This window comes from Podarcis filfolensis (genome assembly GCF_964270895.1).
Source record: "Podarcis filfolensis genome assembly, chromosome: 10".
NCBI lineage: Eukaryota > Metazoa > Chordata > Lepidosauria > Squamata > Lacertidae > Podarcis > Podarcis filfolensis.
In genome coordinates, this window is record NC_139612.1 from 74340380 (window position 1) to 74363083 (window position 22704).

A 22704-nucleotide genomic window follows, 5' to 3' on the forward strand; every position below is an offset into this window, starting at 1 on the left:
TCTCCGGCAGCAGCTGTGCAGCTTCACCCCACAGAAGAAGCAGTTAACTCTCAGCACTGCGCCAGACAGCCCCGTTGCGCTCCGGAGCTCGTAGCCGGGCTCCTTTGCAGTTCGGGGGGGGGCGCAAATGGTGCCCACCGAGTCCCACGTTCACAGGCTTCAACTGCCTGTGATTTCAGAAGGGTCCCCACTTCGCCGTAGCGGCAAGACCCAATTTCCGTGGAGCTGTGTCCCTCCAAGTCAGAGGGATTCCGCCATTGCCAATGGCGCCGCGTCTGGAAGTGGGAAAGTAGATAGAGGTTCACTCTTAGTGGAAGTTCAAAATCAACAGACTCATGGACAGGAAGAACTTTAAGAGTTGAAACACTTTAAATGAAAAGAAAGTAGATAGAGGTTCACTCTTAGTGGAAGTTCAAAATCAACAGACTCATGGACAGGAAGAACTTTAAGAGTTGAAACAGTTTAAATGAAAAGACTGCAAAAAGTGCTTTATTTATAATAGAGTGATCAAGGAACATCCCAGGACTCTCAGATGGGAGAACCCATTTAGATGTATGGAGTGTGGGACGTCTTCCTCTCAGAGTCCACTCTGAGCAATGAACTCAGCAGGAAATCATTCCTAAAAGCATGAGGTATATGTGAAGTTCCGGTGTTTATATGTAAAACTGTATAATAATGAAATAATGAAGGCAACATCTCACAATTGTGAGTATAATTTTAGATGAAAGTACCTTTGGTTTTTGCACCAAACTCTGTCACACACACCCCACCGCATGATCTCCAAGCACTGCTTCTTCACCAGAACTTCATTGCTGCCTCCTGCCCTGCGCATTCTGAAGAAACTTGAAATACTGAAATTGAATGGGAGATTTCCCCCCAAGCCTAATTTCAAGAGGGGAAAAGAGGGGCTGCAGGTACCAGGGAAGTCTCCTGGGGGGCTCATCTTCACTCATGAACCCCATGGGGCAACCCCAGAGCTCCTGCTCATTCTGGGGTTTGAGGAAGATAGTATTTTTCCATAGTCCCAGAATTTTTGATTCAGTCATGTGCTCAGGAGTTTTCCCACCAGAGGACCACAGTGCTGTAGCTGCTGCTGTTGTCATGGACTGGCTGGTGGGGGGGGGGGGAGGCACCAGCTGGGGGACCCACAAGGGAAGAAGGCTCAGAGCCCAGGGACGGGTGGGGGGATGAGCCAAAAGAGGGAGAAAGGGGAGCAGACCGGAAGGGGAGATATTGCAAGCTGAGGAGGAAACAGGGTTTGGTGAGCTGGAAGAGTCTGTGGCAGAGAGCAGTTCAGACTCAGAGGGAGGAGAGGAGGGGGCCAGGAGACCCAGAGAAGGTCGTCAGCTGAAGCATCCATGGAGATTCCCCCTCCTGCTGCAACCAGCTCCCCTCTCCCCTGGTCTAGAGCACACAGGGAAATCCAGTTCAGACCCCATGAGCCTGTACATGATATTAACAGGTGTTTGGTTTTTTGTCCCAACATGCATCCCTTTAATCTTATTGATAATGAACTGTATTTTCTGCCCATTCACCCCGTTTGGAGAAGTCCCTTTGGAGCTCCTTGCAATCTCTCTTTCTTTGAACAACCCTGGACAATTTGCTGCCATCAGCAAACTTTGCCCCCTCCCTGCTCCCTCCTAAGTCTAGATCATTTATGAACAAGTTGAAAAGCCGCAGGTCCCAATACTGATCTTGAGAGGACTCCGCTTTCTGCTCCTCTCCATTCAGAGAACTGTCAGTTTACTCTCTTGGTGTTTCAGAAGGAGGGCTGCCTTCCTGGTGGTGGGGTGGCAATGAGCCGAAAGAGGGAGAAAGGGGAGCAGAATGGGAGGGGAGATGTTGCAAGCTGAGGAGGAAACAGGGTTAGGTGAGTGGGAAGAGTCTGTGGCAGAGAGCAGTTCAGACTCAGAGGGAGGAGAGGAGGGGGCCAGGAGACCCAGAGAAGGCCGTCAGCTGAAGCATCCATAGAGATTCCCCCTCCTGCTGCGACCAGCACATGTCTTTGCGTCTGGCGGTTAGAACTCTGAGAATGTGGGGATCCCATTTTTCAACCAAAGCAAAAACCCGCCAGCCTTTTCCCAGGTCTTTCCTGACCTGACAGTCGTTCGTCTTCTCTACGAAGGACGCTACAAAGTCCTTCTCCCTCCCTTTACTTACCATGGGGTCCCAGCAACCTTTTCTGCCTCTTACATGCTAGGGAAAAGAGTCCCTTTCCATTGGACGCCTGACAGCCCAGTGCCAAATCCGGCTGCTCCAGAGAGAATGGAAAGGAGCTGTAAACGCCCTTGCGCTCTGACGCGCACCAGTAACTTCCTCCCGGATCTTGGTGCTGCCGGTGCAGCTGCATTTACGAGAAAAAGAGAAATTGGAAACCGAGCCCAAGTCCCTTGCTATCCAAAGTGGCCATTGGACCAGCCTTGGGGCGTCTTCCTTGGGGAAAAGGAAAAGTTTCAGATCTCAGGTTCCCCGACAGGGAATGAGAGCTTTGATTGGCGTTCTCCCCTTGCAGTTAATTGCCTCTCTAATTGCAGAACCCCAAGTCTCCCGTTCTCCCCTCCCCCTCCTCGCTACCTCTTGCCAGGAAGACTGGGAGTGAAGACCGTAAGCAAAAGAGACAGCAAAGGATGAGAATCTGGGTTGCTGGGTGTTTCAGAGAATCCCGCCCACAATCTTCTCCATTCCTAGACTCACGTCCGCATGCGCTGCTCCTGGCCACCCCGGGGTCTTTTGCTAGATTAATTTATGGCCGGCCTGGGGCTGAAAATAAGCTACCAAAAAACTAAATTACTGACAAAAAGCCTCACAATGGAAGAAAAAAAAGAACTTCAAGAAGAAACAGGCCTGGAAATTAAAAATAAGGTTAAATACCTAGGGATCTGGATTTCAAATAAAAGTTTAAATATATATGAGGATGATTCTAGTAAAGTATGGAAAGAATTTTTTAAAAAAATATATGGAAACCTAGACCAAACTCCATCTCTCACTCTGGGGAAGAGTCTCGGTTGTGAAAATGAATATCCTCCCCAAAATGATTTTCTTATTCCAAACAAGGCCCATCTTAGGAGAAATGAATTGGTTTCAGGAGTGGAAAAGGGAAATATCTAGATTTATATGGAGTAGAAAGAAACCGAGAATTGTTTCTCGGTCCCTGCTCCTGCCAACCTAGCAGTTCAAAAGCGCGTCAACGTGCAAGTAGATAAATAGGTAGCGCTCTGGTCAGGGGTCCCTTTACCCTTTACCTTATTAACAGATCAAAAGGAGAGAGGAGGTTTTGCATTGTGTTACGGCTAAAATCTGGGTGCGGGGCTACTCTGCCACCCAGCTCATCGGACTAAGTCCGTGGGTCCCTGCGGAAGAAAATGAGCTCAGCCGGACAGGAGCAAATTGCAGAAGATCCAAGTTTATTGCGCAACAGGTTCAAGGCAAGATTGAACAGCGAGAAAGGGGTGACATGAACTTTTGAAACTCCCCCCATGTCCCAGAATACAGTGCAAAACACATCCCAGTTACATCATGAATACATTAAGGAAAGGTTGGGTTACACAGATTACATCATGAATACATTAAGGAGAGGTTGGGTTACACCGGATTAACATATGGAGGAGGGAGGGGGGAATATGCAGAGCTGGAGATATGCGCAGATAAGCACATCCTGAGTGCCGATGATGAGAAGACAATGGTCCATGTATGCATAGTCTGCCACCTGGCATTGCCCGGAGGAAAGGCTTGGCAGAGTGATTTGACAGGATTAGGGTCTTGACACCTTGCTTGAGGGATTATGGAGGACAGGGGAGGTGTGATGGAGTCCTAGAGAAATTGAGCAAATTGGCACGTTGATTTTCTATGAATTTTATAAATTTTAGTCCCTTTTGACATTGACAATTGGAAATAAATTGATATATTGTAGCGAAGAAGAAGGTGAAGAAGACATGCCCCCCCCTTTCCGTAACACATTGCCAGATTTGGAATTCTACCATGCGGCGGCAGGATTGGTTTGGATAAAAGACTGGATTACACTAAAAGATATGGACCTATTAGACTTGGAAGGCCACGAGAATTGGTCTGGATGGCACTCTTCTTTAATATACGAAAAAGTGAAGGTCCACAGGGGATTTTTGAGCCATGTGATAAGGAAATTGTTATATAAAATCTGGAGTAAATATAGAGGAATACTTGAGCCAAAAATACCCTTGTGGACATCACCAAGAGAAGCCTTATACTCATGTCAGAATATTTACAACTAGCAAAACTGACGGGAAGAGTTAGAGGAGTATTGAACCGGAAAATACTTGGAGAAGGGAGAATATTTAAGGATTATATAAGATCATATTGTGCCAACCACACCATATTAGCAGAACTTGAGTGATACTTGTAAACACAACAAATAGTGTTTGTGGAGTAGACCGGAACAATATTAAAGAATATAAACCTGTGTGGGAAAAACAACGGCAGTATAAACAGTACAATGAGAATGATTGGAAGACTCATTTTGTCAGAAGTCTTTTTTATTTAATTAGGAAGATTAAGGTTTTTTATGCACTTAAATCTGCTTTTTCTTCTTTCTTTTTCTCTATTTTCTTCTTTCCTTTTTTCTATTTTTTTAAAAAAAAATTTTTTGCAGTATGAGATTGTAAATTCTTTGTATATGTGTGTAATTTAAATCAATAAAGATTATTTTAAAAAATTAATCAATTTGTGGCAGGCGTGATCAAGCGTTGCTTCCTCTGGAACTCCAGTTCTTTCCAGACCCTGGGGTCACTAGAGGACTGGTGGCTCCTCCTGGCAAATGGCCTGCTGCGCGCTGGATCACCAGTCCTTCCTTGCCCCCAGAATCCGGCCAACCGAAAGTCCCATCTGGGGTGCCATCTGTGGTAAACAAAAGCTGCCCTTCTTCCCTTATGGGGGACACAAGAGCCCTTTATAGAGTCCCTTGTAGGTTCTCCATCGGTAGGAGGAAATAACAGACACTAACCAGAGAATACTGAGAAGCAAAGCAGCTAGTAAGCCTCATCTTTATTGATCTTTATTGATCAACAGGGTGCTCCTCTGAGGAGGACCCCGAACCAAGGCGTGCCTGCCCTTATATAGACATTTTAAATTCCCTGCCCTGGAGCTCCATAGTTGCCATAGTTTGCTGTGTTCAACACAGTCACAAGGATGTTGTGTAGTCAATGAAGCAGAAGTAAATGTTTTCTAGCTTTCTCCATAATCCAGCGCATGTTTGCAATCTGGTCTCTGGTTCCTCTGCCCCTTCGAAATCCAGCTTGCACTTCTGGGAGTTCTCGGTCCACATACTGCTTAAGCCTGCCTTGTAGCATTTTAGGCATAACCTTGCTAGCGTGTGAAATGAGTGCAATTGTGTGGTAGTTGGAGCATTCTTTGGCACTGCCCTTCTTTGGGATTGGGATTCATGTGTTGCAGGCAGGACCCCCCCCCCCCCCAATCATTCAGTTTGTACAAACACAACACACACTCACACACGACATACGCAATGCTTCTGTTACAAATTGATAGAAAATCAGCCATACATCGGATCTGCACCGTTCAACTTTTATTTTACACCATGAGCGAAGGACTATCAAGGGGGGGGGGGCTTGGCACAAGGCAGCCAACCTGTCCGCAGCGTGCCCTACCCAGTTGGCATGCCAACCTTGATGGTCCTGGACAGAAGATCATTCCACTCACAAAGGACCTGCATATGGAAGTGCATTCAGTAGGGACTGAAACACAGGACAGTGACCAGCCCTTCCCTCTGGGGGCAGAAAACAGTGAACTCCCCTTTGTCCTCAGGAATGTAATCATGGGGAGGGGAAAGGAGGAACCGGACAGGTGAGAAGACCCTCAGGTTACCACCACAACTCCTCCTCCTTCAGAGAAGTCACACTTCTCTGAGGTCTCTCAGCCCCACTCACCTCACAGAGTGTTTGTTGGGGGGGAGGAAGGGAAAGGAGAATGTGAGCCGCTTTGAGACTCCTGAAAGGGAGTGATAAAGCAGGATATCAAATCCAAACTCCTCCTCCTCCTCCTCTTCTTCTTCTTCTTCTTCTTCTTCTTCTTCTTCTCCCTGAACCCCTCCTCTGTGTGATGTGTCAATGATGTAGTCTTGGGGGTGTAGCATGGGGGATTAGCAGCTAATAAAAGTTGGGGTCTTCTTTTGTTGGGGGCTTCCATCTTGTTCCACCTGGTGGCAATCGACTCTCCCTTCAAGGCGACCAGAGAGGGATCCCTGGAAAGTGGGGGTCCTGTCCCCCCACCCCTTCCTTCCTGCAAGCTCCATCCTCTTCCCACCCCATAAGCCCCTGCCCTGTCCAGACGCAGCCATTCTGCCCAGTCCAACCACTGGTCCCCTGGAGAGGAGAGGAAATCCGAGAGGAAGAGGGGAGGGGGGAGGCCTTCTCAGAACCGGCTCTTGGTTTCCGCAATCCCACCCAGGAAGCAGCCAGAAACCTTTTCCTCTCTCTCAGGCTTCCATCTTTATTGTCTTTTCCACTGAGGATAATGTACACCTGTCATCAGAAACAGGGGTGTAGAGTTCATGGAATGGCTCTCAGGATTGATACAGAAGTTGCACCTCAAAAGCATTTCTGTTCCCCCTATTCTTTGTAGGCAATGTCAGAGTGACTGACAAGCTGAGATACAACCCATCATCATCCAATGAAAGTGACTGCATGAATCTTCCCAGTCAAAGGACCTATTTTCATGATAGACAGTGCCTGTGGCTGGAGGCTCTACACACCGGGTGTGCCTGTGCAGGCCAAAGACTGCCTGTATTAGCATAGGTGAGATGTATGACACCCCCCCCCCAGATTTACATACTGTATATAAATGAGAGTTTGTGGGTGGGATTATAGTTTACAGCAACCATGTGATTTTCTCCACCCATGACATTTTGTGAGCTGATATTGCAGTACGAATTCCAAAATAACTACAAAAAATCACATGATAATAATAATAGTACAGTGGTACCTCGGGTTAAGAACTGAATTTGTTCTGCAGGTCCGTTCTTAACCTGAAACTGTTCTTAACCTGAAGCACCACTTTAGCTAATGGGGCCTCCAGCTGCCGCCATGCGATTTCTGTTCTCATCCTGAAGCAAAGTTCTTAACAAAAGGTACTATTTCTGGGTTAGCAGAGTCTGTAACCTGAAGCGTCTGTAACACGAGGTTACAGACTCTGCCTGGTTCCCTGGAACTTCACTTCTAACAGCAAGGGAACCAGCAGAAGACCCTCGGAGGCGGACCTCCCTGTCCGGACTGAGCGATGGGGGTCAAGATGCTCCTTCAGGTCCACAGGGCCAAGGCAGGGGCCCAAACAGCACTCAAGTAAGAGACAGACAAGCAGAGTAGAGTAATATCAGAATATGAAGTGGGAGCAGGCGCATTTCAATACTGTAATTCATATATAATTCAATGTCAGAGTAACCCTGGGACTAGATAACAAGCCTCCAGGTGGACGTGCCTCACCTGCCCTTCACTTTCCTCTTCCGCACGGGCAGAATCTGTCTTCTGGACTGTGGGATTCACGGTTGTTCTCCTCCTCTCCATCCACCAGGGCTCGACTTCAGGTGCAGCAGAATTCCCCAGCCCCCCAAGGATTTGAGACCCATCCGCTTTCCTCACCTGGGTTAGCCGGCCGGTTGAAGCCGTTGCTTGAACCCCTGTTGCATGCTGACAGCTTCTGGAAGCCACAGGTGAGAGCTGAGTGCAGGGTGGGGACCTAGGGTGGAAAAATGACCCCAGAAGGTGCAGGACATGTACCCCACCAAAGGAACTACTTATCCCCAACACCCCATGATATCTAGATTCAGGTAGGTAGCCGTGTTGGTCTGACGCAGTTGAAATAAAAAATTAAAAAATAGTCCAGTAGCACCTTAGGGACCAGCTAATTTTGTTCTAGATATAAGCTTTGGTGTGCATGCACACTTCTTCAGATACACTGAGACAGATGTCACCAGACCCTTGTATATCGTGGGAGGGTGGGCTGGGGTTTTTCTCAGAAGGGTACTCCTACTACCATCTCCTACTACCCATCACTATATGAAGAAGTGTGCATGCACACAAAAGCTTATGCCTAGAACAAACTTAGTTGGTCCCTAAGTTGCTGTTGTTGTTGTTGTCGATTAGTGTTGTCCGCCTCTTCGTGACCCCCTGGACCAGAGCATGCCAGGCACTTCTGTCTTCCACTGCCTCCCGCAGTTTGGTCAAACTCATGCTGGTAGCTTCGAGAACACTGTCCCACCATCTCGTCTTCTGTCGTCCCCTTCTCTTTGTGCCCTCCATCTTTCCAACATTAGGATCTTTTCCAGGGGGTCTTCTATTCTTTTGAGGTGGCCAAAGTCTTGGAGCCTCAGGTTCAGGATCTGTCCTTCCAGTGAGCACTCAGGGCTGATTTCCTTAAGAATGGAGAGGTTTGATATTCTTGCAGTCCATGGGACTCTCCAGAGTCTCCTCCAGCACCAGAATTCAAAAGCATCAATTCTTTGGCGATCAGCCTTCTTTATGGTCCAGCTCTCACTTCCATACATCACCACTGGGAAAACCATGGCTTTAATTATATGGACCTTTATTGGCAAGGTGAGGTCTCTGCTTTTTAAGATGCTGTCTAGGTTTCTCATTGCTTTTCTCCCAAGACCGTAAGGTGCTACTGGACTATTTTTGTTAATTTTTTACTTCAACTGTGTCAGACCAATATGGCTACCTACCTACCATGAAGTACAGTTATCTCCTTGCCTTGAATATCCTGCCTTTCAGTGCCAGATTAGGATAGTCCTCTGTCAGAAGACAAGCACAGGATCAGGCAGCACATCATCCATATAAAGAACCATTGGGGTGGGTGTTTCCGCCTGGGATTCCCATGTGCCATCTGCTTTCCTTCTGCTTCTCCTGCTCTCTCCATGCAATGTGAGGCATGTAGACAGAGGTCCATCTCCAAGAACAGGAGCTTCCCTGAGCACCCATTCAGCTGACCCCAAGCACCAAGCCTTGTCACTAGTTCTCTGACTGACCCAGACCACAGTCCCCAGAAAAGACGTAGACCTTGGTCTCCCAAAATGGTCCATATGGACCTCCTGAGGTCAGTGGGACTGTGCAGGTGATTCTTGAAGATCTAAAGGTGGAAATGGGGCAATCACTTGATTTGAAAGGCAGTCTCAGAGGACAACAGTATTCCAAGATCATGCTGTGTTATTAAAGATGATTGAGGATTATGAAAGGTTGCTGATGCATTACTACCATTTGACATCATACCTTTTTCATTTCCTAAAAATTGGGAACATGGGGAGGACATGGGAGAATGTAGGAGATGTTGAAATAAGAGAAGGTGCTAATGGCAGTTGATGTGCCCTTTTTTCTGTGTTCTCTTTCCTGAAACCCAAACAGGATTTCCTTTCTGCCCACTCTGAAGGAGGTGATGGAGAAGACAGAATTGCGGGGGACAGGGCACCTTTCGTTTCATTAGGAATAGCCATTAAAATGTGTGAAATGTGGAATATGCTTCACTGAATGAGCACACATAGTTCACATCAACGAACAGAAAAAGGAAAGAACCCACTTAAAGGTATGGAGTGCGGAAAGAGCTTCTCTTTCAATGCAAAACTTAGATCACACCAGTGGACTAACACAGAGAGAAAACTCACACAGAGAGAAAACTCACACAGAGAGTATGGGAAGAACTTCAGTCAGAGTGGAAAACTTAAATTGCACAAACGGACTCACACAGGCGGGAAACCATATGAATGTATGGAGTGTGGAAAGAAATTTAGTAATAGTGGAAACCTTGGAAGACATCAACGGGCACACACAGGGGAGAAACTTTATAAATGTATCGAGTGTGGAAAGAGCTTTAGTGATAATGGAAACCTTAGAAGACATCAATGGACTCACACAGAGGAGAAACCATTTAAATGTATAAAGTGTGGAAATGTCTACAGTCAGAGTGGACATCTGAGAAGACATCAACGTACTCACACAGGGGAGAAACCATTTCAATGTATGGAGTGTGAAAAGAGCTTTAGTGATAGTGGAAGTCTTAGAAGACATCAATGGATTCACACAGAGGAGAAACCATTTAAATGTATGGAGTTTGGAAAGCGCTTTAGTGATAGTGGAAGCCTTAGCAGACATCAACAGACTCACACAGGGATGAAACCTTTTAAATGTATGAAGTGTGGAAAGAGCTTCAGTTATAGTGGAAACCTTAGAAGACATCAACATGCTCGACTTCCGGTCAGCGCCGGCGCTTAATGGCGGATCTCAACCGGAGCTCCGGGAGAGATCTGCTTCGTGGGTTCGGGTCCTGTCAGCTACGGCGAAGCGGGGACCCTTAAAAATCACAGGCGCGTTGCCTGTGAACTGGAGACTCGGCGGGCACCTTTGCGCCCCCCCGACGCTGCGAAATAGCCTTTTTAAAGGCTCCGGAGGAGCGGAGGGGTCTTGGAGCGGTGCTGAGAGTCGTCTTCACCCAGCCTGCGAAGCGAAGCCACGTCGCCATTAGCGGAGAGCGCTGACTTCTTCCCGGGAAATTGGATTAAAAGAACAACTATCCGTGAGTAGGATTGACCGCTAAAATATAATTGGACACTAAAAGTAAAGAAATTGGGCACCGAGACGGACAAGCACTAAAAAGGAAGTCTGCTTTCCGTTCTGTAGCAAGATCAAAGCGAAAGGCACTCTAGCTGTAACTGCTTGAGAGGAAATTTGCGGGATTTAAGAAATCCACCACCAAAGCAAAGAACTCCCCCCCCCGAAGGCAGGAGGAGGGGGAAGAAGATTTTAAAAGTGTTTCCCTGCCAATTTAAAAGAATTGGATTAAGTATCGCTGCTCTTTAACCTGGGATCGGACTGCCGGAGAAAAGGAACCGGCTAAGGACTGTTGCTATAAGAAGCTAAAAAATATCTCAAATTGACTTTGGTTACTTTCAATTTGAAACACTGTTTCTGTGGCATTACAAAGTTACTTATAGGACACTATTGACTGGGATCCCCTTGAAAAAGGAAAGAAAAATTGAAAGGGACTAGGAAACTTTTATTCCTTCTTTTTTGAAGAGTGTGGGATTACTTTGAGAAGTATAGAACTGACTCTACGCCCCCTAGAGGACCTACAAATTGTTTCAGCAACAAGTGGAGTTTAAAATTTGAGAACTTTGTTTGTGAGTTTCAAAGTCTGGGAATGACCTTGACTAAAAGACTTTGTTATGGCAGATGGTAAAGAGAAAGGGGAGTTACAAGAAACAACCTTGAGATCTGGCAGACAATACAAAATTGACACTTACATGCAAAGAAGGGCTTCTGTAACAGGAGCCTCTGGAACTATAGTGGCTGCAAAGCCAAAAGCGAAAGCAATGTCTACAGAAGAATCATTTGCCAAGGTATTGGAGAAGATAAATGACTCTTTGGAGGAACTAAAAAAGCAAGGTGCGGAGACTAAATTGCAAGTTGCTGAAACTAAAGTACAAGTTGCTGAAACAAATAAAAAAATTGAAGAAATCTCTGGGAAAATTGACCTAAATACTAAAAGTATAACTGACCTAGGGAATAAAGTGAACTCAAATGCAGAAGCAATTGGGAAATTATTGGAAGATTCATCTACAACACGAAAGATAGCCGAGGAAGCTAAGGAAATTGCAACTGCTGCGGAGGAAAAATTTCCACCAGTTTACAAGAAATTGGATGAATATGAACTGGCACTCTCTATGCAGGATTTGCAACGCAAGGAGAGGAACCTGAGGATCAGACTTGTGCCGGAAAAGGAAGGAGAGAACTTGGTGGATGATTTGACAAAAGAATTTTCTGACTTTTGGAAGCAGGAGCTGAAGAAAGAAGATTTTAAGATAGAAAGTGCATTTAGATTGGGAATAAGACAGAAGAGAAATCGACCCAGAGATTGTCTTATTACCTTAAGATCAAAGGAGGAGCGAGATAAAATATTGAACCTGCACTACCAAACAGCCCTTCGAATTGAAGACTTTTTTATTGAGATCTTTAAAGACATCCCTAAGAGTATCTTGGACGCAAGAGGACATTATAAAGACCTGGTGACACTGCTGAAGAAGAACTACATACCATTCAGGTGGGAATTTCCCCAAGGCTTGTCTTTTAAATATAAGGGAAAGAAGAGAAGAATAAAGACTGTAAGTGATAAAGACAAGTTCTTGGGAGAACACGAAGAAGACCTACAGAAAGAGACATTTCCAGGACAAGGGCATCCATCACTGGACACGAACACGGTACCACCGACAGACGAGGAACAAAAACAGGGAGCTGTAGGAGGAAGGAGTAAATAATCCCATCATGGCTCTGCAACTTCTAACCTGGAATTGTAATGGCTTAAATATTCCCAGGAAGAGAAAAAATATATTTCATGCCTTAAAGAAAGACCAATTGGACTTGATTTGCCTACAAGAGACCCACGTGACAAGAGCACACAGAAAATTATTAATAAATAAAAGACTGGGACAGGAATTTATATCTTCAGACAGAGTAAAAAAGAGAGGAGTGGTGATCTATGCAAAAGAAAAATTGCAACCGAAACAAATTTTTAAAGATGATCAAGGAAGATATTTGGCAATTGAAATTCAATCCCAAGGAGAGAAGTATTTGATAGTGGGAATCTATGCACCAAACGAAGGGAAAGCTGAATTTTTTAAGAAGTTGCATGAAATCTTGATGGACCATATGGATTACAACTTAATCTTGATGGGAGATATGAATGGAGTGGTTTCAACAAATATGGACAAGGCACAAAGACAGGTAATAACAAAAGATGGAAGACTACCAAAGACTTTTTTTGAAATGACTGACAATATGGACTTGATTGACATTTGGAGAACAAAACACCCATTAGAAAGAGAGGGAACCTTCTTTTCTGAAGCCAAAATGACATGGACAAGGATTGACCAAATCTGGGTGACTAGCAGTATGGCTCCGAATATAAAAAAAGTAGAAATCTGCCCAAAAACTTTCTCCGACCATAATGCTGTAAAGATGGTGATGAGGCAAACAACAACTGGTTCCTTCAGATGGAGAATGAATGACACCTTATTTAGAGACGAGGAGATCTGTAAGAAGGCCCAAAAAACCTTGAAAGACTATTTTGAAATCAACTTAAGGTCTGAAGTAGAAAAAAGAATAGTATGGGACGCAAGCAAAGCCGTGATGAGAGGGTTTTTGATTCAGCAAAATACTTTAAAGAAGAGAAAGCAAAATGAGAAAAAGGAGAGAATTTTGGAAAAGATAAAAGAAGGGGAAAAACAATTAAGATCGAAGCCAAAATCCCAAGAGATTCTAAGAGAAATCAAATTTCATCAAACACAATATATGGAACTGATGAATCAAGAATTAGAGTGGAGAATTAAACAAATGAGACAAAAGACTTTTGAATCTGCTGATAAATGTGGCAAGTTACTGGCTTGGCAAATAAAGAAGAGACAAAAACTCAACACGGTAACAAATATAGAAGTGGAAGGAAAAAACATAAGCAACCCAGCGGAAATTAGGAACTGTTTTCAGAACTACTTTAGACAACTTTACACACAAGGGCCGCAAAAAGAAATGGACATACAACAGTTCCTCGAGGAAAATGGGCTGAAAAAGGTTTCGCATGAAAGTAAGATAATATTGAACCAGGAGATATCAGCACAAGAAATAGAAGATGCCATTCAAGGCATGACGCTGGGCAAATCCCCTGGACCGGATGGACTGACTTCCAAATACTACAAAGTTTTGAAGGAAGGATTGATACAACCTTTGAAGGAAGTCTGCAATGAGATCATGGAGGGGAAAAGGGCACCCGATACGTGGAGAGAGGCTTACATTACACTTATACCAAAGACAGAGACTGAAAAGACCCAACTTAAAAACTACCGACCCATCTCGTTATTGAATGTGGATTACAAAATCTTTGCTGATATTTTGGCAAAAAGACTGAAGAGAGTTTTGATGGAGGAGATTCACGGGGACCAAGCGGGCTTTCTCCCAAAAAGGCACTTGTCGAACAATGTAAGGAATATAATTGACATTTTGGAAAAGCTGGAAGCGAACATAAACACTAAAGCTGTTTTGATATTTGTGGATGCCGAGAAAGCCTTTGACAACATTTCTTGGAGTTTTATGTTGAAGAACCTCCGGGGGATGGGGGTAGGCCAAGGGTTTGAAAATGGTATAGGTGCAATATACTCTGAACAGAAAGCCAAACTAATTGTAAATAATGTGGTTACAGAAGAGTTCAAGATTGAAAAAGGGACACGTCAGGGGTGCCCTATCTCCCCATTACTTTTTATATCGGTCCTGGAGGTTTTGCTTAATATGATTAGGAGGGACCAGTTGGTTAAAGGGATTCAGGTCGGAGCTAAACAATATAAACTGAGAGCATTTGCAGATGACTTAGTACTTACATTGCAAGAGCCAGAAGCTAGCACGAAAAGAGTTTTGGAAATAATTCAAGAGTTTGGTCAAATGGCAGGATTTAAATTGAATAAGTCTAAGACAAAGGTTTTGGAGAAAAATTTGACACAGATAGAAAAGGAAAGGTTCCAGAATGAGACAGGGTTGACTGTGGTTAAAAAAGTGAAATATTTGGGTATAAATATGACAGCTAAAAATGTGAATTTGTTTAAAGATAATTATGAAAAAACTTGGAGAGAAGTGAAAAAAGATTTGGAGATTTGGTCCAACTTGAAGCTTTCCTTGTTAGGCCGTATTGCAGTTATAAAGATGAATGTATTGCCAAGAATGTTGTTTTTGTTCCAAGCATTGCAAATAATTGATAAAATGGATTGTTTCAAGAGGTGGCAAAAAGACATATCTAAATTTGTCTGGCAGGGCAAAAAGCCCAGAATTAAATTTAAGATACTAACGGATTCAAAGGAAAGAGGGGGGTTTGCCCTGCCAGACTTTAAACTTTACTATGAAGCGGCAGCTTTCTGCTGGCTGAAAGAATGGCTACTTCTTGAAAACACAGACATTTTGGATTTGGAAGGTTTTAATAACATTTTTGGGTGGCATGCATATTTGTGGTATGACAAGGTTAAAGCACATAAAAGTTTTAAAAATCATATTGTCAGAAAAGCACTACTAAATGTCTGGGACAGATATAAAGACTTGCTGGAAAATAAAACTCCAAGGTGGCTGTCGCCAATGGAAGCTAAGGCAGTTAAAAAGTTAAATATGGAGTCCAAGTGGCCAAGATACTGGGAAATTTTGGAAAAGGAAGGGGACAAATTGAGATTGCAGAGTTTTGAGAAATTAAAAGGGAAGGTGAGAGATTGGTTCCATTACCATCAAATTAATGAAGCGTTTAAACTGGACAGTAAAATTGGCTTCCAGGTGGAAAAATCAAAATTGGAGACAGAACTGTTAGAACCCAGTACTAAGAATTTGTCCAAAATGTACAATTTGCTGCTGAAATGGAATACACAAGATGAAACGGTTAAATCGGTCATGATTAAATGGGCTCAGGACATTGGTCATAATATTTTGTTTGCTGATTGGGAAAAGTTGTGGACCACCGGGATAAAATTTACGGCATGTAATGCCTTAAGAGAGAACATTATGAAAATGATATATAGGTGGTACATAACCCCAGTCAAGCTTGCAAAGATTTACCATGTGCCTGACAACAAATGTTGGAAATGTAAAGAAACTGAAGGTACATTTTTTCATCTTTGGTGGACCTGCCCGAAGATTAAGGCATTCTGGGAAATGATCTATAATGAACTTAAAAAGGTATTTAAATATACTTTCCCCAAGAAACCAGAGGCCTTTCTCTTGGGTATTGTCGGCCAAGGGGTGTTAAAGACGGATATAACTTTCTTTATGTATGCTACAACAGCAGCTAGAATACTCATTGCAAAGTACTGGAAGACGCAAGAACTACCCACACTGGAAGAATGGCAGATGAAGGTGATAGACTATATGGGCTTGGCAGAAATGACGAGCAGAATCCGAAACCAGGGAAGAGAAGCAGCGCAAGAAGAATGGAAAAAATTCAAGGACTATTTAAAGAAATATCATAAAGTTAATGAAAGTTAGAATGATGTTGGACTGGAAAGTAAATGGTTACTATTAGCAATGGTTAAGACAAGGAAAATAAGGAAGAATAGTCTAAATTTAAATTAAAATAAGGGAAGATTTGCTGAACAATCGACAAGAATTTGGAATACAGAAAGGGGAAGCATGAGGAAGTCGGGGAAGATAGGATATGAAATTAGGATATGAAATGATACATGTTTTTTGTTTTGTTTTTGTTTTTGTATGTTTATGTTTGTTGTATTGTGTTTATATGGAAAAATAAAAATATTTTAAAAAAAAAAAAAAGAAGACATCAACATGCTCACATCGGTAAGAAACAAATTAAATGTATGGAGTGCGGAAAGAGCTTTAGTGATAATGGAAAACTTAGAACACATCAACGGACTCACACGGAAGAAACATTTAAAAGTATGGAGTAAATGCTTCACTCAGAGTGGAAATCTTAGAAAACATCAGCAGACACACAGGGGAGAAACCATTTAAAGGTATGGACTGTAGAAGGAGCTTCAGTCAGTGTGGAAGCCTTGATTCATGTCAACAAACTCACACAAAAGACAAACCATATACCGTATTTTTTGGTCGATAACACGCACCTGACCATAACACGCACATAGTTTTTAGAGGAGGAAAACAAGAAAAAAAAATTCTGAATGAAACAGTGGATGTATCATTTTTGTGCTTCATGCTGTGGCCACAGACGTGATTTGACGGTGAGTTTGGGGTAGCCCAATGCAAAAATCCAGGCAACAGTGGGTGCATGTTTTTTTTGGTGCAGGTTGTAGCCATGGATATGCTATGTGATCTGATGTTGAATTTGGGGTGACCCTATGCAAAGATCCTGAGGATCCATGTGGATCCGTGCTTTGTAACCACGTTTTTGCACCATTGCAGCCCTGTTTTTGCATCAGATCATTGCTATGTGATCTGATGGTGAATTTGGGGTGACCCAATGCAAAGATCCTGAGGATCCATGTGGATCCGTGCTTTGTAACCATGTTTTAAGTGGGGAGGGAAGGAAAAACACAGAAGGGACAAGGAGCACGAGAGGGGTGTGCGGAGAAGCAGCTGGCTAACAATGCAGGAGAGGGGTTTTACCGGAGGGAGGAAAGGAAGGCAAAAGTTCCCCCCCACCCAGGCCAGCCAGCTCTCTCTCTCTCTCTCTCTCTCTCTCCCACCTGCATGTTGCCTGCGAGTCCCTAGGAATTAGAGGGAAGGACGCTCTGCTTTCCCCTCTGCTTGCCTGGAGGGGAGGGGTTTTCTCTGCTCTTTGTTCCGTTTGAGCAAACACAGTAACGAAACAGAAGCGGGTGGGCAGTAAGACCCTGAGGCAGAATGCAGGAAAGCAGCAGCTTCCTCTTTTCAAGGCTTCCCTTCTCCGGACGATTTGATATTTGCCTGATTTTTGCCTTCACTCGCACCAGTCGGCTCCAGGAACCACACATTCGCTCAGTAACACGCACAGACATTTCCCCTCACTTTTTAGGGGGGAAAATCTGCATGTTATAGAGGGAAAAATACGGTAAATATCAGGAAATTAGATAGAGGTTCACTCTTAGTGGAAGTTCAAAATCAACAGACTCATGGACAGGAGAAGCAGTTTAAATGAAAAGACTGCAAAAAGTTCTTTATTTATAATGGAGTGATCAAGGAACATCCCAGGACTCTCACATGGGAGAACCCATTTAGATGTATGGAGTGTGGGACGTCTTCCTCTCAGAGTCCACTCTGAGCAATGAACTCAGCAGGAAATCATTCCTAAAAGCATGAGGTATATGTGAAGTTCTGGTGTTTATATGTAAAACTGTCTAATAATGAAATAATAAAGGCAGCATCTCACAATGGTGAGTATAATTTTAGATGAAAGTACCTCTGGTTTTTGCACCAAACTCTGTCACCCCCCCACCGCATGATCTCCCAGCACTGCTTCTTCACCAGAACTTCATCGCTGCCTCCTGCGCGTTCTGAAGAAAACTTGGAATACTGAAATTGAATGGGATATTTTCCCCCAAGCCTAATTTCAAGAGGGGGGAGGAGGGGCTGCAGGTACCAGGGAAGTCTCCTGGGGGGGCTATCTTCACTCATGAACCCCATGGGGCAACCCCAGAGCTCCTGCTCATTCTGGGGTTTGAGGAAGATAGTATTTTTCCATAGTCCCAGAAGTTTTGCTTCAATCATGCTACTCGGGAGTTTTCCTACCAGAGGAACACAGTGCTGTGGCTGCTGTTGTTGTCATGGACTGGCTGGTGAGGGGGGGGGAGGCACCAGCTGGGGGACCCACAAGGGAAGAAGGCTCAGAGCCCAGGGACTGGTGGTGCGATGGCAATAAGCCGAAAGAGGGAAAAAGGGGAGCAGATCAGAAGGGGAGATGCAGTATGAGATTCCAAATTCTTTGTATATGTGTGTAATTTAAATCAATAACGATTATTTTTAAAAATAAGTCAATTTGTGGCTGGTCCGATCAAGCGTTGCTTCCTCTGGTTAGCCCCGCTGGAACTCCAGTTCTTTCCAGACCCTGGGGTCACTAGAGGACTGGTGGCTCCTCCTGGCAAATGGTCTGGTGCGGGCTGGATCACCAGTCCTTCCTTGCCCCCAGAATCCGGCCAACCAAAGGTCCCATCTGGGGTGCCATCTGTTGTAAGCAAAAGCTGCCCTTCTTCCCTTATGGGGGGCACAAAAGCCCTTTATAGAGTCCCTTGTAGGTTCACCATTGGTAGGAGGAAATAACAGAGGCATCCAGAGACTATTGAGAAGCAAAGCAGCTAGTAAGCCTGATCTTGATTGATCTGCTGCAACAGGGTGCTCCCCTGAGGAGGACCCCGAACCAAGGCGTGCCAGCCCTTATATAGACATTTTAAATTCTTTGCCCTGGAGCTCCAGACCACCCCTCCATACATCATACATACATCACAGAAGGGGTGTAACCCCAGTCCACCCCCCACAAACATCATACCTACATCACAGAAAAGGCGGTCTGCAACAGAAATGTGAATGTTGTTGTTTTTCCTGTCTGCCAGGTTATCTGATAATGCCTTATCTGATTCCCTTTCCTGGTAGTCTGGCCCTTCCTTGGAGATGGTGGTTACCCAATTCCTGAGACAATGGGAAGGTTCCCTCACCCGCTCCCTCCTTGCAGAGAAAACATTTGGTCAGATTGGGAGTCAAAATGGTTTCAGGACGGTCTTCCTGTGCTGCTCCAGACATGTGGTTGACATATCTATGTATGTGCTTGGTTGGTACATTTATGAACATTTATTATATATTTATGAACATTTATTATCTATATAAGACATTGTTACGGAAAATCTAGGTGTGAGGCTGCTCTGCCACCTAGCTTGTCTGACTGAGTCTGCAGGTCCCTGCGGAACAAAAGGAGCGCAGCCAGAGACCGAAGCATTCATTCAGCTAATATTCTCCTTTCCCTTCCTGCCCCACAACAAACACTCTGTGAGGTGAGTGGGGCTGAGAGACTTCAGAGAAGTGTGACTGGCCCAAGGTCACCCAGCAGCTGCAGGTGGAGGAGCGGAGACGCAAACCCGGTTCCCCAGATTACGAGACTACCGCTCTTAACCACTACACCCCACTGGCTCTCAACAAGACTCTCAGGTTACCACCACAACTCCTCCCTCAACCCCTCCTCTTTGTGATGTGTCAATGATGTAGTCATGATGTAGTCTTGGGGGTGTAGCATGGGGAATTAGGAGCTAATAAATTTGGGGTCTTCTTTTGCTGGGGGCTTCCATCTTGTTCCACCTGGTGGCAGGTGGGAGTCCTGTGGCGACAGTCTTCAATCAAGACCTACTGGCTGCTCTTTTGCTCTGCTCTTCCTGGCTGGTCTCCTTGTTTCTTGTCCAAGGGATCCCTCAGATTTTGGAATCCGCTTCTGGCTCCAATTGTATCGGCTGCTTTTCTGAGCCTCTTGGCTGTTGTGCATGGACGGGGCCTGTGTCCACAGTCATTGTCCTGGCCTGAGTCAGAGGCTGGGGTGGGGAGCTGGGATTTGGGGGGAGTCGTTTAGCTGCCCCCCTCCATTTCTGGTTTGAACAGCACCAAGACCTAAAACACGGAGGGATCTAAGCTCGTGGGGTGGGGTGGGGGAGGATGTGGGGGGGGACCTCTCTTTGCAGCTGGATCTCCAGGATCAGCCCCTCCCCCGCTCTCCTGATCCCAGAAGGAAGAGGGGAGGGGAAAACCTTCCTCTCCCCCCTCAATACTTTCCCTCCCCTCCCGGCACATCCTCCTCTCACCCCGCCCCCACAAGCCCAGATCCCGCCCCCAAACATCCCACCCCTTCCTCCTCCTCCTCCTCCAATTCGGCTTCTGCTCCGGGAATGGAGGGGGAGCCCCCCTCCCAACCTCCCTTCTTCTCCCGCAAGCGGAGCTTCCACTCCGGATTGCTGCTCCGCCCCACAGCTCTAGGGGGGCGCTTTCGGAAAGGGGAGGGAGGAGGCAGAGGACCCCCCCGTGGATGTTGCAGGAAAGGAGAATCGGGAGCGAGGACAAAGAGGTAAAAGGGTCACGGGGGGGGGAAGGGGGAGAAAAGGACCCAGAGACCCCTCCAGCTCCCCCAAGCGCCTTCCGTGGGGCCTGGATCCTGCACGCGTGCTGCCAAGGGGCGGAGATGGGGCGCCCACCCACGAGGACTCCCTGGCCCCGTTTCCCCCGCGCAGGCATCCCTGGGGCGCGGAGAGAAGCCAGGATAGAGACCCCCCTGTCCCCCCTTGCTCGTCTTGGGGGGCTAAAGGGGCGGAGAGATGGGGGGCGACTGGCGAGGGGTGAGCCAAGGGGGCGTCTGGATGCAGGGGAGACTCCGGGAGAGACGAAGGGGACCAAGGGGGGGGAGAGCATCCCTGGGGCAAAGAAGCACAGCATGGGGGGGGGGGAGATAGGAGGACCAGTCTTTGGAGAAAAGTCTCCATCGTGGCTTCCTTGGGAAATCTCGGGGTGGGCGCCTTGGCTTCTCCCTCCCACCCAGGAATCGGCCCCCCTTCAAGGCGACCAGAGGGGGATCCCTGGAAAGTGGGGGTCCTGTCCCCCCACCCCTCCTTCCTGCAAGCTCCATCCTCTTCCCACCCCATAAGTCCCTGCCCTGTCCAGACACAGCGGTTCTGCCCAGTCCAGCCATTGGTCCCCTGGAGAGGAGAGGAAATCCCGAGAGGAAGAGGGGAGGGGGGAGGCCTTCTCAGAAGCGGCTCTTGGTTTCCGCAATCCCACCCAGGAAGCAGCCAGAAACCTTTTCCTCTCTCTCAGGCTTCCATCTTTAATGTCTTTTCCACTGAGGATGAGGATAATGTACACCTGTCATCAGAAACAGGGGTGCAGAGTCCATGGAATGGCTCTCAGGGTTGATATGGAAGTTGCACCTCAAAAGCATTTCTGTTCCTCTTAAACTCCGAAGGCAATGTCAGAGTGACTGACAAGCTGAGATACAATCCTTCAGCATCCGATGACAGCGACTGCCTGAATCTTCCCAGTCAAAGGACCCATTTTCATGATAGACAGTGCCTGGGGCTGGAGGCTCTACACATCGGGTGTGCCTGTGCAGGCCAAAGACTGCCAGTATTAGCACAGGTAAGGTGTGTGACTTCCCCAAATTTACAGAATGTATGTGAATGAGAGTTTGCGGGTGGAATTATACTTTACGGCAACCCTGTAATTTTCTCCACCCATAACATTTCGTAAGCTAATATTGCAGTAAAAATTCCAAAATAACTACAAAAAATCACACGATAATAATAATAGTACAGTGGTACCTCGGGTTAAGAACTGAATTCGTTCTGGAGGTCCATTCTTAACCTGAAACTGTTCTTAACCTGTGGTACCACTTTAGCTAATGGGGCCTCCTGCTGCCGCCGCGCGATTTCTGTTCTCATCCTGAAGCAAAGTTCTTAACCCAAGGTACTATTTCTGGGTTAGCAGAGTCTGTAACCTGAAGTGTCTGTAACCTGAGGTACCACTCTAGAAGTTCTAGTATTAGTATTTTCCCCCAGCCGCTCTGGGCAGCTTACAGTACATATAGGTAAAGGTAAAGGACCCCTATGGGATGCAGGTGGCGCTGTGGGTAAAACCTCAGTGCCTAGGGCTTGCCGAACACATGGTCGGCGGTTCGAATCACCGCGGCGGGGTGAGCTCCCGTCTTCGGTCCCAGCTCCTGCCCACCTAGCAGTTCGACAGCACCCTTAAGTGCAAGTAGATAAATAGGTACCGCTTTATAGCGGGAAGGTAAACGGCGTTTCCGTGTGCTGCGCTGGTGCTGGCTCACCAGAGCAGCTTCGTCACGCTGGCCACGTGATCCGGAAGTGTCTCCGGACAGCGCTGGCCCCCGGCCTCTTGAGTGAGATGGGCGCAAAACCCTAGAGTCGGACACAACTGGCCCGTACGGGCAGGGGTACCTTTACCTTTACTAAAGGGACCCCTCACCATTAGGTCCAGTCGTGGCCGACTCTGGGGTTGCGGCACTCATCTCGCTTTATTGGCCGAGTGAGCCGGTGTACAACTTCCAGGTCATGTGGCCAGCATGACTAAGTCGCTTCTGGCGAAACAGAGCAACGCACAGAAACACCATTTACCTTCCCGCCGGAGCGGGACCTATTTATCTACTTGCACTTTGACGTGATTTCAAACTGCTAGGTTGGAAGGAGCAGGGACCGAGCAACGGGAGCTCACCCCGTTGTGGGGA

General features: G+C 46.1%; 3 protein-coding genes and 1 long non-coding RNA gene across 7 annotated transcripts in view; 2 read left to right on the top strand and 2 right to left on the bottom strand.

The window, feature by feature from the left end:
* Positions 1-22704, bottom strand: part of PPP6R2 (protein phosphatase 6 regulatory subunit 2) — a 1004265-nt gene that overhangs the window by 629263 nt on the left and 352298 nt on the right. The window lies entirely within an intron of this gene.
* LOC310742923 (uncharacterized protein) overlaps positions 1-22704 on the bottom strand; it is a 177435-nt gene that overhangs the window by 105573 nt on the left and 49158 nt on the right. The gene's annotated exons all lie outside the window — the stretch shown is intronic.
* LOC310742944 (uncharacterized protein) overlaps positions 1-22704 on the top strand; it is a 47463-nt gene that overhangs the window by 12890 nt on the left and 11869 nt on the right. Inside the window, exons 1-2 of one of the 4 annotated variants that reach the window (XM_083572883.1) lie at positions 20391-20532; positions 21424-21601. The exons of 1 other annotated variant lie outside the window; for it this stretch is intronic. The gene's annotated coding sequence lies outside the window, so the exon portion shown is untranslated. Of the gene's footprint in view, positions 1-6813; positions 7115-20390; positions 20533-21423; positions 21602-22704 lie in introns of those variants that run through there. 2 more of the 4 variants (XM_083572886.1, XM_083572885.1) reach the window with 2 other exon arrangements.
* Positions 3294-22704, top strand: part of LOC310743153 — a 187193-nt gene continuing 167782 nt past the window's right edge. Inside the window, exon 1 of the long non-coding RNA XR_014538826.1 lies at positions 3294-3402. This is a non-coding gene — a long non-coding RNA (uncharacterized lncRNA). The remainder of the gene's footprint in view (positions 3403-22704) is intronic.